Source organism: Nanorana parkeri, unplaced genomic scaffold (genome assembly GCF_000935625.1).
Source record: "Nanorana parkeri isolate BGI_ZX_2015 unplaced genomic scaffold, ASM93562v1 scaffold1648, whole genome shotgun sequence".
Taxonomy (NCBI): domain Eukaryota; kingdom Metazoa; phylum Chordata; class Amphibia; order Anura; family Dicroglossidae; genus Nanorana; species Nanorana parkeri.
In genome coordinates this window covers 140,004-149,008 of record NW_017307916.1, presented here as the reverse complement: position 1 = coordinate 149,008, position 9,005 = coordinate 140,004, and the positions used below count along the sequence as shown (strand labels likewise).

General features: G+C 47.5%; 1 long non-coding RNA gene across 1 annotated transcript in view; it reads right to left on the bottom strand.

Moving 5' to 3' along the window:
* Positions 1–9,005, bottom strand: part of LOC108799168 — a 74,767-nt gene that overhangs the window by 27,595 nt on the left and 38,167 nt on the right. The window lies entirely within an intron of this gene.

Here is a 9,005-nt window from a genome sequence, read left to right as displayed (position 1 = left end):
AATCCTGTTCCTGTACCGCGCTGCCCTCCTGTTGACGACCCGGCTTGCACCTGACCACTCTTCATCAATCCTGTTCCTGTACCGCGCTGCCCTCCTGTTAACGACTCGGCTTGTACCTGATCACTCTTCTGGTATCCCGAGGCCTGCTGTACATCTGCAGGCCTGTTGCCCCTTTTTGTTGGGTTTGTAGTTTTGTTGATGTGGAACCAATAAACTGTGCATATAACCCTATCCTGTGTGGGCATATTAATTTGGTCATCCTGTGTGGGTACCTGCATGTGGTGTGAGAACGCCTGTGCAGGGTACCCTGACAGATACTGGACCAATGCAGTCCCAGCCTCCGTACTAAGAGCAAGAAACATGACTCCTAAGGAGTGCTCTGTACCTGGAAACTCAGGAGCTGATTGTTTAAGTTGGGCTGAGAATGGATATGCTGGCTGTCACTGACAGCAGGTAGTTCCAGCACCCATGCTGGCTGTAATTCACAGGAGACAGTAAAGCCAGATGCCATTTTAAAATGGTGCTGGGAAGAATAGCCTTTGTCCCTGTGACAAGGCACCTAGGGCTCAAGTAGTTAATAAACATTTTTTTTAATCCCGTTTTAAGCTGACATAACTGCATACTAATGTTGCTGGTGCCACTCAATTATTGCAAACATGCCATCCATTTGCCATGTGGATCTGCAACATTCAGATGCCCCAAGAGAGCATATAGCAAGCTGACACACTTTCTCTCACAGACTTTAATGCCTATAAAAGTGTAAAGCATTTTTTTTTCAGATAAAGCAGGGAAGGGTTTCGAAATTCAGATTTTAATTGCGGTTTATGTCGCCATTAGGTAGACTTACTGTCTCTGTTTGTCCTGGTGGTTGTCACCAGGACAGTAAGTAATGAGAAATCTAAAATTACGAGTCAATCAAGGGGAAATGGGGACACTTTTGGTGGTAACTGTCCAAGAGAAGCTTTCCCCTCACTTTGGAGAGATTTTCTCTCTCATCCTGTTGTATCTAAGAGACAGAAAGTGAAGGTAAATCTACACAATGGGAGAGCCAAAAAACCCTTTCCTGTCTTACCCCCCCCAAAAAAGGTTTCAGATTTATGATTTTGATATACAGTATGACTAAAAACTGACCATACACATTGCAATGAGATCAGCTTATGTGGTACAAAGGCCTGGCTGGATATCAAATGACTGGAATGATTACTTGGGCCCTCATAGTAGATAGTTTTGGTAAACCTAAAAGAGAATGTACAGAACTTGTATGGCCAGATTAAGAGCCACAGAGATCTGTGCCCGAAGTTGGCTCCAGAAGAGAGAGAGTCCCACCTTTATGCACAACTCATGAGCAGGGATTCTACAAGAACCATTCGTTTCAAATCAGGCACTGCAAGCCCGCTTTTGACTTTCATCTTGTAAGTGGCAACTTTTCAGATAAGTATGCATAGCCATTTTTTAAAAAACTATATTGGAGTACAGAAAGCTTAGAACCCATGCCAAGTTGTTATTGTTATCTGTGTCCCAGTGACCGGTCACTTTCTGTCCCTGGTTGAAAGAAAGTGATAGAAAACCGAAAAGTTACAGCTTTCACCACCAAAGAAGGTGAGGGCAATAGAGGGGAGAAATCCCCTAAGAGGATTTCACTTCCTTTTGCATCTCCTAGACAGTGTCTACTGTAGACACAGGAAAAAATAAACTGACAGGGGCTTTAACTCTTCCATACTTTATACATTAAAAAAAAATTGCGCTCATCCATATGCTTTCATGACTTTTGATGGAATACATCAGTGTAGCCACCTTGTCCTAAGCGGGGTAACTCCTTAAGTTCTGCTGGACTATATCTAGTCTATCTAACGTGTTAGTATGTGCTCATTCAGTTTTACCTAAGCACTTTCTTATTGTTTGCATCTGCCTAAGGCTGGGTGTAGCCTTGCTACAAAGCAGAGCAGCCAATAATGTGGTGTTATTGATATCTGTGTCTCCCTAGCCAATTACTTGGAGGTTCATGGCCAGTGGTGCATGCTGGAAGAGGACATAAATATTCAGGGATGACCTTGTGAAACTCTTTCTCCCCCAGGCCTCCTGCCTGGGGGGGGGGATGCATCATGTGCGAGTGTAATGGGATCTCTCGTATCCGGCGTTTTGGGCCGCGGGCCGGCTTCTGAAGCAGCGGCGTGACATCACAAGGAGACGCGGCCTCGGCCGGCGCTCTTGACTCCTCCCACTTCAAGATCTCCGCTCTCCTTAAAATGATGCGAGTTGCAGTAGCTCGGCGTTCTAGTGTTGCTAACGTCGAGCCAGTGCAACTCACCAGCGAACCAGACACTACAAGACCCGACGTGCTCAAAGATCAACCCTCAGACGCACTGCAATATCCCGCAGCGGCTAAGGCACAGCGCACATTCAGGGATCCCTCCCTGCAACTCCATGGCTTCCTCTCTCATCTGATGGGCACTCTGACACTGCCTGGATTACTACGTCTCCCCTGGAACTTGCTGGAGCAGCTGAGCTGTGAGCAGCCATTGGACTTAACCACCTCAAGCCGCAAGTAACCCTGCCTCAGTTCAGCCTATGCATTAGAAAGTGACAGCTGGGGGTATATTGTGTCTGTGCATATTATACTAGCATTGCTAACTGCTTACAGTGTATATAAATAGTTAGAGGTACTGGGCGATTCTATCCAGGAAGTCGGAACCGTTCCCTGCCAATAGCAGGGTTAACCTAGCTGTTGTTCATAATAATACTCCTGAACTATCTTGAAAGGTTATACCCTCATCTTTCTGGAAATACACACTACTTTCACTACATCTGATTCCCACTTCTTGTAGCCTGTGGTTGGCATATGATGTTAAAGAGGGTTCCACCATCACTCCTAACCATACAGAGTGCGAAAGTGAACTCTTGAGCTGAGCCAATCTAAAACAGGTATCAAGCTAAGTCTGCAGCTATGATCCCACTATAACTCCTGGGCTGAACGTTACAGCGAGCTGCATGACCATGTATGTAGCCTGTAGGTTGTCAGGTGTGGACCCAGTCAGGTTGTGAAACTACTTCTGGGCTAGAGAACCAGGGAGAAACTTAATCTGCTGGGGAAGCCAGGAGGGGCTTGGACCTCAGAGAGAAGTCTGGTGTCTCGTCCAGGGAATTCTATGCTAGATCTACTAAACAACTAAGGTTCTAAAATACACAGGGGGGAATTTATCAAAGCAATTGCAACAGTTTTAGCCTCTTAGATAATTTTTCTTTATGTGCAAATCTGTCTTTTAACACGTGTGTCTGTTTTGACCTGAGCTTGCACTACTTTTCCAACTGCATGTGTTTTGCACCTGTTTTGACCAGAGCTTGCACTACTTTTTCACTTGCACATCTTTTGCACCTGTTTTCAACTGCTCTTGTTCTGCGGCTGTCTGAGACCAGCCCATTACCTAACAAAACAATCACAACTTAAGAAGTCCCCATGACCACTTCTTCAAGTGCCTGGAGTTACAAGTCTTCTTTCCTGGAGTCTATTAAACCTAATTTATGAACAACATTACACTAGCATCATAAATCTGACACAAATATATTCCGTGCAAGTTCAAACACTCACAATATGATAAATTCCACCCACAGTGTTACTGCAACCAGGTTTGAATCTGGGAAGTGGTCAATTAGTCTGGAGTTCTGTATTGTCCTCGATGTTTGTATCCCTTTATCCTCTCTCATATTTTTGTCGCTTATGGAATAAAATAGAAAATCCCTAAAATGACTGGCGTCCAACATTACTTTCACATCCCACATACTGGATAACGACTCATCCCTGAGGTGGAATGTTAGCACACCCTGCCTCTGAAGTCCCCCATATGCTCCTAGAAGTCAGGGGGGAGATACCTAAGTAAGCAAAATGGTGTATTTGAATGAGGTTGTCCTTTACATTTTCAGGTACCAGCACAATAATGCCAGATCAAGGCGGGTGTACTTCCATTTTCATTACTATTCAGGAAAGACGGGAACCAAGAAGAAGAGATATAAAAGGTCCTTTGATTACAAGTCACATAACGCTGCACTATTACTTCTATGCGGTTTTCGAGTGGCACCTGCTTTGTAATAGCTTTTAGACATCTGTATGTTGTAGTGTAAGATGTAGTATATTATTGTTTGTGACACACCTCAAATGCCAATTTACTTGTCTGAAGATTACAATCTGGGACCAATAAAAGTCAACAAATGCATGAATCGCAGGTGAACAGTGAATCCGCCGGTTCTCCAGAAGACGGTGCTTGGAATCAAATTATTGTGTACTTATTTCTGATAATGAAACACATTGGCTGCCTAGAATGTAAATGCAGTACATTATACTCTCAGAGAAAAAGGGAGAGGTCGGCAAAGGATTAAAATTTATATCTAAAATTCCCATTCCTCTTCAGTCCTGCAGCACTGAATGGGTTCCATTATCCCGGAAGGCGATGTAAAAATACATTTTAGTGTCCTTACAAATGTAAATGAAAAAGATTTAATAAAAACTCTGCACTTCTCTCAAATGTGATTTTTTTGATATCTGTCAACACTTTAATACAATTTATAATAAAACATTTTGCATTTGGTAAAAAGAAGTGCAGGTAAAGTTTTTTTGTATTACTTTCATATGATTTGAATTCCTGTAATAGTTGTATCAAAAAAAGTTCAAACCCAACAGAACTTTTAGCTTAAATCAGCAAAATACATTGTAGGTGCATCAAAACAAAAGGTGTGCTAAGTCTTACAGTTTGTTTTCTTTAGAAAGTAGTCAGGACTTGTCCCCTGCCAACATGCTGCAGAGAAGGAACTCTCCGTGTGGAAGTAGCAGTCTCTCTGCAGAGGTCCGACTCACCCACTACGGAGTCTGAGCAAGAGCTCTCCAATTAGCAGAGAGCATTGCTTTTGAAAAATTAGGAACTCTAGCTCTGACGCAGAAGGGGGGCATGTTGGACCTCTGCAGAGAAGCCAGTGCTTCCACCCAGAGTGCAGGGGTCCTTCTCTGAACCATGCTGGGAGGGGACAAGTTTTTCTACTTGGGCTTACCAGCAAGATTGACTCTTTATCCGCCGATGTGAGCTTCCTGCGCCATGACATGGAAAAATGATTTCTCAGGTGGAGGAGACGACACGGTCGGACTCCAAGGAGCTCCAGAGACTTCAAAGGCAGGTACGGGGGCTGCAGGAGAAGGCGGTGGACACCGAAAACCGGCTGCGCCGCAATAACGTTTGCGTGCTGGGCCTCCCTGAAAGGGTGGAGGGAAATAAGCAGGCGGAGTTTGCTGAGACCTTCCTGGCTACACTCCTGGACCTGCAGGACTTGCCGCCGACGTTCGTGGTAGAGAGAGCACATCGCGTGCCGCCTGTCCCGCCGAAACCGGGGGCCCCGGCCCGGCCTTTTCTCATCCGCCTACTCAACTACAGGGATAGGGACCGGGTACTTGCCGCAGCGAGAAGCCATCCTAATCTGCAATATGAGAATGCCCGTGTCTCCCTGTTCCCGGATTATTCCACAGAAATACAGCAACGCCGCAGATCCTACACGGAGGTTCGTAAGAGGCTCCGGGAGAAAGGCTTGCAATATGGCCTTCTGTACCCCAGTCGTCTGCGGGTTACCGATGGCGACACCACACGTTTTTTTGATACCCCAGCAGCGGCGGCGGCCTGGCTGGATGGCACCTGACCGGGGTCGCCTACTGTGGGTGCTGCCGCATGGTAAGCCAGTATTCTTCATATCAGCATTTCTTCTGCTTACACCGATAGCTCAGCGCCTCTGTAATGGGAACGAGCTAAGCCCTGGAATTTGGCGAAGTTCTCACCGGATCACCTTACTGCCCTAGCAGACTGTTGTTTTTCTTTTGTTGATTTTTTACTGTTTTGGGGATCCTAAGCCTTCTGACACGCATTGCTCTACGAGCTGTTGGGGATGTGTTGGCCTGGCAGGGTGGGTTCGGGGCGGGTTGGGGGGGATCGGGGTCGTTTTTTATTCTGGTTCGCGGTCCTTTTTCGTTTCAGGTGGTTGACTTGCACACTGGGACTTCGGCTCCTCTTGTATGACACTGCTGGGAGGTGTGGAGTGCACCTGTTTTGTTGTTACCAATGAGTGTACGAGATGTAGAAGAGATTAAGATCCTATCATGGAATATCCGAGGGCTTAATTCCAAATTCAAGCGTGCATTAATGTTCAAATATCTCAAACAATATAACCCTCACATAGTACTCCTGCAAGAAACTCACCTGGTAGGCAATAGGCTGCTGGCCCTGAGGAGACCCTGGGTGCAGAGATCATTCCATGCTTCCCATTCTGCATACTCAAGGGGGGTCTCTGTCCTGGTCAGCAAGTCTCTGCCCTGCACGGTTGAAGAAATCCATACTGATCCTAATGGCAAGTTTGTTATTTTTGTATGTACCATGTGGTCTGAACGATATATCATTGTCAATGTTTACCTTCCTCCGCCCTACAACTCTACGGTCTTGTATACACTGTTGGATAAGATATCCTCCCTGGGTCCGTCAAAGACACTGTTTATGGGGGACTTTAATACAACGTTGGCCCCAGCCCTGGATAGGCCTGGAACGGCTGGTTCTGGCCTCTCCAACTTGGGTGATTGGGCGCGCACTGCTGGTCTGACGGAGGTGTGGAGATGGAGGAACCCCATGGTTAGGGCTTACTCTTGTTTCTCCGCCTCTTACAGAACTGCTTCCCGCATAGACTTAGCATTTGCCGGGGCGCCCTCCTGCCTGATATTGGAGAGGTCAGATACCTGTCGGGGGGTATCTCCGATCACTCGCCCATGTGGCTCACTCTCCGCTCTGGCCAGTGCAGGGACCGGGCCCTTTGGCGACTGGCCCTCACTGGATCTCTCACCCTCTGGCTCTGGAGGCGATTCCACCATCCGTTGAACAGTACTGGAACCTGAACGCCTCCACTGCTGGGGCAGAAATGGTATGGGATGCATTCAAGGCCTATGTCAGGGGAGATTTCATGTCCTTACAGAAGGCGATTAAGACCCAGGACTCAGTCCGAAAGTCCTCGCCCACTCCGGATAATTTTGACGCCTTGATGTCGGCGAGGCGCACGCTCCGCTTACATCTGGCGGACCTAACACGGACTGATATGCGTAGACATAGGCAAAATTATTTTGAAAATGGGGATAAAAATGGGAGACTGCTGGCTATGCTGTCACAGACGTCCCGGCCTCAGACGGTGGTTGCGGAACTGCGGTCTGGCCCGGACGACTCGGTTACTTCCCTGGCAGCTATCCTCGAGGGGTTTCGGAGTTACTACACCACCCTCTATTCCTCCTCGCTACCGATGGACGCCCAGCCTCAGGGCCTACGACCCCTGTTGGACTCAGTTGCCCTGGGCTGGTTGACCAACAGCCAGCGGGATTTTCTGGTAAGACCCATAACTGAACCGGAGGTACTGGCCGCCATACGCTCCTTCCCCAACGGAAAAACACCAGGCCCTGATGGCATCCCTATAGAATTTTACAAAACACATGCGGAACTAGTAGGCCCTAGACTATGCGAGATGTATACCTCGTGTTTAGCTAAAGACTGTGTGCCGCCATCCATGTCGGGGGCCCATGTGATAGTGATCCACAAGCCGCCTCGGGATCCGACCTCTTGTGCCTCTTATAGGCCCATTGCCCTACTTAACTGTGATTTTAAAATTATGACCAAGCTTTTAAGTGTAAGACTTACCCAGCTGACGGACAGTTTGATAGACTCGGACCAAACTGGCTTTATGCCACGTAGATCCACGGACATTAATCTGCGCCGCCTATTCACAAACCTACATACGTCCCACCTCAACGCAGGAACTAGGGTGGTGGTGTCTCTCGATATAGAAAAGGCCTTTGATACGGTGGAGTGGTCATACCTGTGGGCGGTGATGGACAAAATGGGATTCTCTCTGGAATTTACAAGATGGATTAAATTGCTCTATCACGATCCTATGGCTTCCATTAAACTAGGGAATAAATTGTCAGCTCCCTTTCCTATCCGCAGAGGTACAAGGCAGGGATGTCCGCTCTCGCCCACTCTCTTCGCCCTGGCCATGGAACCCATAGCCGAAGCTCTGAGAACATCCCCCTATATTAGGGGGCTTAGAGTTGGCTGGGTGGAGGAGAGAGTGGCGCTATACGCGGACGACCTGCTCCTATTTCTGAATGACCCGGGGCCTTCTTTGCATGGATTCTTGGATGTTCTTAATGCATTTGCAGGAGTCTCGGGACTGAGAGTCAATTGGGACAAATCCATAGTGTTCCCTATAGATGCTGCAGCCAGATCTACTCCCAGAACGGTTACTCAACTTTCATGGGTTGAATCCTTTAAATAGCTGGGAGTGGTGATATCTGGCTCTTCCCAGGAGTTCCTGACGCTGAACTTGCTCCCGATTTTGGGTGACATGAAGCAGAGACTGAAGGCATGGGCGAACTTACCTCTATCCCTATTAGGCAGGATCAATTTGGTGAAGATGAAACTTTTGCCCAAATTAACATACATTTTTCGTAATTGTCCCGTATGGATCCCAAAATCTTATTTCCATCAGCTGAACCAACTAGTATCATCCTTCTTGTGGGGCACTAAACCTCCGAGATATAAACTAACGACCCTAATGCGCCCCACTCTTCAGGGTGGACTAGCGTTACCGGACTTCTATAAATATTTCCTAGCAACCCAAATGGTCACGGCCCATTGGTGGCTCTCAGCTGATGTCACCAATTCCTCGGTTATGTTGGAAGCTGCAGTCCTGAACTCAGTGGAGGCTCTAACCGGCCTGCTGTATAGGGGGCCAAAAGCCCCTTATTCTCTTACCCCTTCCATGCGCACGACCATCAAAGTATGGCGCACGAGTAACTCCTGGTGCTCCAAGAAGGTCCTGGAAATCTCCCCTAATACCCCTTTGTGGAAAAACCCCAACCTGCCCCATTTCCGCACGGTCCCTGATCCCGCCTTTTGGGCACAACATGGTGTGAAACGGATCTCGGACATTGTGGAGTCCACTTC